This window comes from Hydra vulgaris, chromosome 08 (assembly GCF_038396675.1).
Source record: "Hydra vulgaris chromosome 08, alternate assembly HydraT2T_AEP".
Taxonomy (NCBI): Eukaryota; Metazoa; Cnidaria; class Hydrozoa; order Anthoathecata; family Hydridae; genus Hydra; species Hydra vulgaris.
In genome coordinates, this window is record NC_088927.1 from 32,069,212 (window position 1) to 32,080,000 (window position 10,789).

At 23.5% G+C, this 10,789-nt stretch overlaps 1 protein-coding gene across 2 annotated transcripts in view; it reads right to left on the reverse strand.

Moving 5' to 3' along the window:
• LOC101236730 (multiple epidermal growth factor-like domains protein 10) overlaps positions 1-10,789 on the reverse strand; it is a 130,626-nt gene that overhangs the window by 84,798 nt on the left and 35,039 nt on the right. The gene's annotated exons all lie outside the window — the stretch shown is intronic.

The following is a 10,789-nucleotide window of genomic DNA, read 5'->3' on the forward strand; positions in this document are numbered from 1 at the left end:
ATATATATATATATATATATATATATATATATATATATATATATATATATATATATATATATATATTTATTTATATATATATATATATATATATATATATTTATATATATATATATATAATATATATATATATATATATATATATATATATATATATATATATATATATATAATATATATATATATATATATATATATATATATATATATATATATATATATATATATATATATATATATATAGATAGATAGATAGATAGTTGCATTTGGGAGTACGGAAGGAAGAAAATGATTTTTATGCCAACGAATACGTCACTTTCATTTGTCCAACATTTGCATGTTGTTCGAAAGTTAAAACCATTATTTTAATTACAAATTAATAGTTTTTTAAAAAAACCACAAAAATACAAATTTAATTGACCAGAATGTTTTTAAAAACATTCTGAATGTTTTTAAAACATTCTGAATGTTTTTAATAATATAAACAATGTTTTTATTTTTATTTTTTTTAATAAAATGTTTTTATTTTTATTTTTTATCATACACGGAGTGTTGCTACATCGACTATCTTAGAGCCTGACTTGCAACAAAGTGCTGCTACATTAACTGACAAATAGCCTGACTCGCAACGGAGTGCTGCTATATTGACTGACAAATAGCCTGACTTGCAACCGAGTGCTGCTACATCTACTATCTTTTAGCCTGACTCGCAAGGGAGTGCTACTAAATTGACTGAGGGTTTGGTTGGAGCAGGCAGTCTATTAAATAATAAAATAAAAAAAATTCCCGTCTTGCATTTTAATTTTTACTTTTTGTCAACAAAATACAGAAAAACGTTCCGAAAACCAGTTAGGAGTTGGCAAGAAAAATTCTTTTAGCAATTCTTTTAAAAAAAAACATGCTAATGCCTAATTAATGTAAATTTAAAAAAAAGTAATTGCTAATGTTTATTTAATTTAATTTTCAGTAATTGCTAATGTTTATTTAAGTTTCAGTAAATTTTTCATGTTTTTTACAACTAAGTTGACTTCACATATGGAAAAGGGGTATATAATTATACATATATCTATAGAAATATAGAATTGTTTTGTTTTGATTTAAAATAATAAAACGTTTTGAAAAAAGCAAACTGAGGATTTGAATTTCCTTGCCTACTTTATAAGCAGGAAGGGAGTATGTTTATAGCTAGAACATAATTGAAGATCTTAATTTTAAATTTATATATAATACTTTATCAACATTGCTTTATATTAAATAAAAGGAAGTTTTAAAATTATCAAATATCAAGATAAGTTGGGGGTTTACAATTGCTTTACCACTTCCCCATTTTAAACATTCTGAACCGAATGCGCAACAATAACAGAATTAAAAAACCATCAAAATAGTATTTTAATCCGTTTAATTTTTTATGATCCAACTGAGATACTTAAATTTCTTAAATTAAATTTTTTATTAAACTTTTATAAATCTCCAAGGTAACTCTATTCTGTCTATTATCATTATAATGAATAATATAATTAAAAGATATGTTTATTTATAAATAAATAATAGCATGTATATTTGGGAATTTTTTTATCCGTTTTTTAAAATTACTAAAGTTTATATTTTCAACATGTTAGGTAATGAAACCTTCCATTTTGTAGATGATGTATTGAAATAGTATTTTCTTAGCTTTAACAGGCAGTTTAAATTAAAAGAAGGTATCAATTACCTTATTTAAAATATAAGAAAGCGTTTTTATATTTTTTTGTTGGTTCTATATAATGTTATGTTAGATGTTCAATTATATTTTATATGAACCAAATCATTAGATAGAGTGTTATTGTCTAGTCTGTGTATAGTGTTTATTTTACCTTTAAAAAATTTTTATAAAATTTACATATGCTTTTTTGTTTTGTTTCTATTTCAACAATTTTTTTTGTTTAAAATGTTTAAATTGAATACCAATAATTTTATTTTTTTGCTATGGATACCTTTATTTTGCTTAGCAACAACCTATTTTTGGTATTCGCAGATATTTTAAGAGTGCTATTTTTACTAAATTTGGCATAAGTAACATTATTTTATTTAGTTGTATGGATACTTATATTGCTTAGATAATTTCCTTAGTTACAAAGAGGTAAATTGGATAACAACTTTTGATTTCTCCTAGTAAGCACCTTTTAATTGCTGTTTTTAAAACCAGTTAAACTCAATGGGACTAGGCAAGTGATAAATAATGATTCTTAACATTTTAAATCTCTGTTCATGTCAGATAATGACAAAACTTGTTTATAAATCCTTTGGCCAGTAGTGCCATCAAAACTAGACTCACATGTGTGAGTCAATGTTTTTATTGCTTTGTTGTTCAATATCAAGTGTCTCAGCACAAGTTCCTGAAATGTTATATTCTTTCTTCAAGGTTCCAATTTTAATCAATAAGAAGCTTTAGTCAGACTGGCATCAATTATTAAGGCCAGTGCTTCGCCTGCTGAATATTTAGTTGCTTCATTCACATTTAAAATGCCTAAAACATTCTTGGCAGCAATAACTTTGGATTTATCTCTTAATTTTTTATTAGCAGCAAAAATAATTTACTGGATGAATGAGATTCAAGCAAGCCAGATTCACACAATTTTTTAGTTTTTTTAGGACTATCATTAAATGTAACTGGCTTTTGACCACGTCTACTTCTAGTTGGTTCATTGTCTTTTTTTCTGACAATTAAATATTCATTAAGCCAATTCAAACTTCTTTTCAAAGATTTTAATAGTATGCAGATTTCCACTTTTTTTTACAAAAGTAAACAAATGGTTTAACAGCATACTTATAATTAGCCGTTTCAAATTAAGCAATTTTTGGCTGAATAAATTTTAATACACCTTCAATAAAATTTTGTATTGAAAGACAAAGATTGTTTTTTTGTAGGAAATTATGAATGTCTAAGTTTAATAAACCCATATCTAAACAATTCTTAGAACAAATATTTTGTATATAACAGTTTAATATTATAAAATATATGCTTAATACATATACTATCATAATAATATATATATATAATATATATTACTAATTCTTAATATAATATTATAATATATATATATATAAATTTGTTCCTCTGCAAGAGTTATTGAGTTAAGAGAGGGTTGTAACTATAACTAAAAGTAGCCTCCTCAACTGTAGTGGCCTTCATGGCCTTGAATTAAAGTGAATTAAAATTAAAAAAAAAAAATTAAAATTAAAAGTAATTAAATTACTGTTAGTGTTAGTAATTAAATTACTAACAACTACCAAAAATATGTTGTTGCTATGCTATGCAAAGTAAAGTATCCATAGCAAAAAAATTTACCCTTATAAGTAGTGTGATCTCATTTTAATACACACACCCAATATTGTGTACTTGCCGCAAATAAAAAACTGTTAAAACAAAGTTAATGTAAAAATAGGTTGTTGCTATGCAAAATTAAGTACCATAGCAACCAAATTAAAACATAAAATCTGAATGGGGACTTAAGGGGATGAGCAATCAATGCAAACTCAAGTGAAGCAATATATAGCTCAAAAAAATATTAGACAGCATATGGCAAGTTGTGTCAATTATTAGTTGTAGTGCGGCAAAATATCTTAAAGATTTTTTTTAAATCTGTGATTTTTTTAAAGTATAACTGAGATAACATAATATGAAAAGTTTATTACACGCAATGGTTTTTCTTATCTCTGAATACTCTAAAATAACATTTACTAATTTTGAGTTTTGACAACGCAGATGTAATTGAAATATCACACAATACTGATTTTACCAAAATTACCTATTTATAATAATAATTTTTTTTTCAAATTTTCATATTTAAATACTCAGAGTCCTGGCAACTAAGGTATTTAATAGAAATAAATTATTAATAAATTTCTCTTAATATATATAAACTAAAATAATATAAGTTTTCTAGATTTGACAATTAAAATTTTTCCTATTTTGTCCACCTACTGGCCCACTGTGCAATATGATCCCAATGACATAGGGACTGCCTTAAACACTTGCTATATATCAAAGTCTTTACAATCATATTTACAATGTGATTGTATAGAAAACATTTTGATTTTGGAGCTTCAAAACTTAATTTTACCCCAGGGCCCTAAGCCAGCTTGAAGCGGCCATATATAAAAGTGTTTATGAAAATCAAAACCATCAAGAAAACAAAAGAAAAAAAATTAATGAAATACATAACCAATTGTTTTAATTAGGTATAATTGTTTTCTTTTTATTTTATGTAGTTATTAAGGTGCTCCCAGAAGTCCTTATGGTCTTATTGCAGAGCACTGGAAAGAGCCTAAATAAGCTAGAAAAGCTTGAAAGGGTTTGCTGCCCAGTTTAAGCAAACAGTTTCATGTAAAAACTAACATCATTTGCAATTGGAATTATTCTTTCTCACATTTTTATATGTGCACATTTTTTCATAGAGATAAGTTTGATTATTTTCATTTACATTTCTTTTTCTTATGAAGTAGAGCTGAATCAATGACTGGTTTGAAGAGTAGGATACATTTTTACATAACTTTAGTTAAATCAAATTGATATAACAGTCAACAAATGTGTGCTGTTTCACAGCCTAGTAAATTTAACTGTATAATTGACATTCCCATTTTTATAACTAGAAAAAGCTTTTCTCTGGTTATAAAAATACATTTAAACATCTTTCAAGATATTTTATTTGACTTGTACTTTGCCAGTTTGTAGTGTGTTACAAATTTACAATACTGTATCATTAAGCCAAAACTGCCAATTTTTGACTTAACATCATTTGCCAGTATACCCACGATATACACTTCAATGAACCAGGTTAGAACCCTCAAAATAGGAAAGTGTCACAAAATATTCAGCAGCTGAATATTTGGTGCTTCGGCCAAGCATCTAGCCCAATATTCGGTATTTAGCAAAATCACTATCCGTGACATCTATTATAATAGTTATAATAGTTATATCTCTTATAATAGTTTTTAAACGAACAAAAAAAACAAAAGACTGGAAAGTCGGGAATTTGGAATCAAATTTGGAAATCGAATGAAAATATTTATTATAGATTTATTATTAAATATAGAAAATATTTATTATAGATTTATTATTAAATATAGATTTCAAGATTTTTACTCCACTAAATCCACTTTTAGTTGATTAGTAGGAAGTCTATAGTCGATTAAATCTACTATTAGTGTTTTCTTAGTCAACTAATTTCAACTTTCAACTTGTCAACTTTTAGTCGATTTAGTCCAAGTCGATAACAACACTATAACTTACCTTTACTTTAGTCCTAATAATTTGTATTTATTTTAATGTTATGCAGTGTTTTAAAATAAAATTGTTTGGTTTTTTGTGAAGATATGAAGATAATGTATACATTAAGCTGTCAAGTATGTTACATTTTAAATGCACTATAATGATTTAAATCAATATTTTTAATGAAATTACAAATAAGAAGTTTTCAGTTTCATTTAATAATATGATACCTTCATATTATTTTATTATTTATTATAAAATATTTGATGCATTATAAGTTAAATTTTAATATTTTTGTTACAAATAAAGACGCCATCAGCATGTTGATTTTTCTTTTTACAAACTTTTATACTGGTGACTTTTTAATATTTATTTCTATTTTTATTTTTAATTACATTAAATAATGATTCTAATGAGTCTTACAGTAACTAACTTATACTGCTAATATCCTTACCTTTTCCTTAGCTCTAAAAGTTAAGGCATTTCAACTTTTTTCTTTATATATATATTATATATATATATATATATATATATATATATATATATATATATATATATATATATATATATATATATATATATACATATAAATATATATACATATAATTATATATATATATACATATATATAATTATATGTATATATATTTATATATATATATATATATATACATATAAATATATATATATATATATACATATAGATATATATACATATAAAAATATATACATATAAATATATATATATATACATACATACATACATATATACATATATATATATATATATATATATATATATATATATATATATATATATATATATATATATATATATATATATATATATATATATATATATATATATACATATATATATATATAGGGTTGCCAGATGTCCGGCTTTAACAAAGGAGAACACTGTAAAAAAAATTATTTTTACAGGTTTGGCGCTGTATTCTCCTCCGTAAAAGTCAGACATCTGGTAACCCTATATATATATATATATATATATATATATATATATATATATATATATATATATATATATATATATATATATATATATATATACATATCCTTATCTTGTAGTCGAAATAGACTTTTATGGTAAAAAAAGTTTCTTTTAACAATTACACAACGTCAACAAATAAGCTACATTTTTATGTCGTCTAAAAGTCAAAGCAATTAAAATAATGCGGAAACAAGTTTTATTGTTTTTTAAAAAACCGCAATAATAATGACTAGTTTTTTAATTAATAGTTTTTTTTTTTTAAAGAACATTTTTTAAAAACATGTGCGAAGTGTTGCTACATTGACTATCTTATAGCCTGCTGCTACAAGGAAGTGTTAAGTTTTTAAACTTTTTCTGGTCTGGTTTATTAGCACTCTCTTTAAAACTACATATACATATATACATATATACATATATACATATATACATATATATATATATATATATATATATATATATATATATATATATATATATATATATATATATATATATATATATATATATATATATATATATATATATATATATATATATAGGCCTTGTTTTAATAAAAAACGGCTTAGCACATTAGCTTATTATGATTTTACATTTTTTCATTTATGGACATTTGAAACAACCCCAATAAAATAAATTACCAAAATAAGTTTAATTTAATAATTAACAAATCTAGAAGTGTTATTTTGTAAATGTACATATTGTGGAATGTCTTTTTGTTTCAATATTTTTTTGTTTTTTAATATTAAATAAATTTAATAACACATTTTTTATTATCATCTAACATAAATTAATTTCTTTCTTGTCTCTACATTTGTATAAATGATCAAATAAGATGATGTTAAATTTTTTTTTTTTTTTATTTCTTAAAATTGCAGCTTTGCAAATAATAACTTTTTTACTTTTGAAAAGTTAAATATAAATAAAAACTACTACAAATAAAAAATATAACTATATGCAATCAAAAAAAAAAAAAAAACTTAGGTTAATAACTTCACCAGCGCTTTTTTTTGTGGCAATTTAAGTTTTTAAGTACCATTTATTAAAAATATATATCATTGTGCTTCCACTTACCTTATGACAAAAAAGTTAAGCATATGCTTTATAGACATTTTTGATGCAGTGTTATAACATGTTTACAAGGAATTTAAATTTTTTCTAAATTATAAGGAAACTTCTGTTTTCACTTTTTTGATATTGCACAATCTATTAATTATATAAAGCTGATGTAAATATTATTTTTTTAAACCATTAATTTTTGAAAAATAAAACTTATAAATATAAGAAAATACATTACATAAGCTATACTGCTTTAAGCATAAATACTTGTAATATTTAATTAAACAAAAAACTTCTTCTGTAGATATAACACTATTATTAACTTTTCAATACAATATATTGAGGGAGTTTAGACCCTCGTTATCAAATACATTTATACTTCGTAATGTTATCAAATATAATTATTCTTGATAACGAGCATGTCTAAACTCCTTCAAAATATTATTTTGAAAAATTAATAATAAAGTTATATCCATAAAAGATGTTTTTTATTCAACTATAAAAAATTAAACTTTTTATAAGATGTAATTTAAATTTGTAATAATTAATGTTTTTTTCATTTTTCAATCAATCATTATAAAAAAGAAACAAAAGCAAAAAAATTGAAATATTAAAAGCGGCACTAATATAAAATAAAGTTTATTGTGTACTATTTTTTAGCTAATAATTTAATTTTTATATTAAATTTGGTTATTATTTTAGTTATTGTTTGTTATGAAAAATTGTCCAAATAAATATTCTTGCTCAAGATGATAAATAAAAGTTTTTTAATCATGTTTATTTTATGATTTCTCTTTTTACGCTTCGTATACCTTTTTTTTTTTCCTTTGCTGAACATTTTTTATAGAAAAGTTAATAAACTTTGTTTTTTCTTAACTTATTACATTTGTAAATTGCACTAATACCAAATGTAATTGTAAATTGCACTAATTTGTAAATTGCATTAATACCAAATGTAATTGTCATTCAAACTTTTTTACATAATCGTCATTCAAACTTCATAAGTGGCTTTTATAACATTAATTACTTCTCTAATCTTACTACTTAAACAATATTTTTAGACTTTTTCAAATATTAAAAAATGATAAAAGGTGGCTCAACTCAAATGGTTTATCACTTAAGTTAAATGGCTTAACCTTAAAAATATGTTAAAAAATAAAATAAAAAAATTATTAGCTAAAAAATAGTTTACTTAAAACTTTATTTTATATTAGTGCCACTTTTAATATTTTAATTTGTTTGTTTGTTTGTTTTCTTTTAATGATTGATTTTATCAAAAAAATGAAAAAACATTTAAAACTTTACAAACTTTTTACTATTTTTACAACTAATAGTCACTCATCTAAATTTTTTTTATCACACATCTTGCTTTAAATATTATTTGCACCTGAAATAAAACATAAAATTTTTCCAAACTTTGGTAACTCAGCCTCCATATGACATTGACATACATTGACAACAATGAAATGACCTTGTTTGTATATAACATTTGCAACATATGTCTTTGCAATAGCAGTTTCTTTACATGAGTTGAAACACATTTCGCTAGTGTGTAACAAATATTAGTAAAATTATATACAATGTGTACACATCTCTTAAAAAATACATACTGTAGATGTTTTAAATGATCCCTATAAATAGGAAAAATTAGGTCGACAATATTTTGTCAACCTCATTTTTCTTTCCAACCTTTATTTTATCTTAATCTGTTAGAGGTCGTCATCAGGTTGGCAAAAAAAAATTAAAACAAAGGTTTTACCACAAAACATAGAAACAAGGTTGGCGATTTTTTGCCAACTTCAAACACTTCTAGGTCAGGAGTTAGATGGCCATTGTCAAATGACTGAGCTAATATTACAAAATGGGCTGTGCTAATATTACTTAAATAGTAATGGATATAATATCTAAAGTATAATGTTAATTATTAGATTTGTTGCATTTATATTCTTTATGAAAATGTTAAATGATTAAAAACATGTTGCTTTTTTTCAAGCTGCTTTAATTCTTATTGAGATTTTGAATTTAATTTTACATTTTGACTTCATTAATTTCTTAAGAACCTGAAAGTATATTTTCTCTGAGCACAAGCAACAAAATAAGTCAAAGATTGACAGAGAAAGGCCAAAGATTCTATTAGCAGAGCTGAAATGTTGTTTCTTACTAAAATTTGCGGTCATTATTTGTGAACAATTGTACTGCATGAGTATGATAAATATCAGAAGAATATTATAACTTAAAATAAAATATAAAGAAAAGTTGATATAAAAAGAACATATAGCATTGTATTAATAGAGATAAAAAATAGCGATTTATTTAATTGAAAAGCTCAAACAAAGGAGTTTCATAAGCATAGAAAAATTTGCATTTAATTCAATTTACCTTCATTCATATGAGAAAAACTAAATGGTGTTATTTTATAGAATTGTGAATTAACTATTTTTTATATATTGCAGAAAAGATAGACCAATTCCATCTGAGAAGCAGGACATGTCTAAGTCAATTATCAATTGTTTTTTTATTTTACATGATGGAACAGCTAGTGGCTAATATATATATATATATAGTATTTGAGTAATAATTTTTTCGTATTAGACTGTTGCTGTAAAACTGTAATTGTTAGTCTTGTTTTTTTTTGAGGGATATTTCTTTGATAGGAAGTCATTCATTGGAAAAGTATAACTTTTTGTTTTTATCAAACGATCAAATTGTATAGACATAACGACACTATGGAAACATGCGATACCAAGCTAAACTACTATGTATAAATATTTTATTTATTTAAAATATTTTCTATTTATATAGTTAAAAATTGATTCTATTCCAATGTTTCTTTTTTGTTTTTCCAATACCCATCCATGGTTGTCTAGCTTCTTTATTTAAGAACACTTTCTAGCAATTTTTTCAGGTTTTCAAATAGCTAATGGTCACTGGAGGCCAAATCTAGTGAATACATTGGATAATTGAGCTATTTTAATTTAAATTTAATGATTTAAACCATTATCAAGACACTATAATGAACATGTGTGTTATCTTGATTAAAATTTTACAATTAATAATTGTATTTTTTTTTCTTTTCTAGCCGTATTTATAGCTATTCACTTTTTTCGTCCATTTTTCTTTTTTAGAATCATAAATTATCAAATTTTCACATTTCTTGGATCAGACTTATCAACAATGATGATGTTGAAACTATAATTGGGTTACTCTGTGAACAAAGACCAAATGTTCAAAACAAATCAGAACTTAATCATTTAATGGAGGTGACAAAAAACCATCGGCGTGCATGGATAAATACATTTCCATCAATCATAAAAATTGTTTGTCAAGATCCACAATTCTTGACTAAATTTGAATTTGACTAAATCATATATAGTGTATAACACCTTAAACAATATGCTATGCAGACCTTATTCCTTGGTAATATACTCCAACCTTTAGTTATACCAAAGTGTTCCTTATGTGGTTTC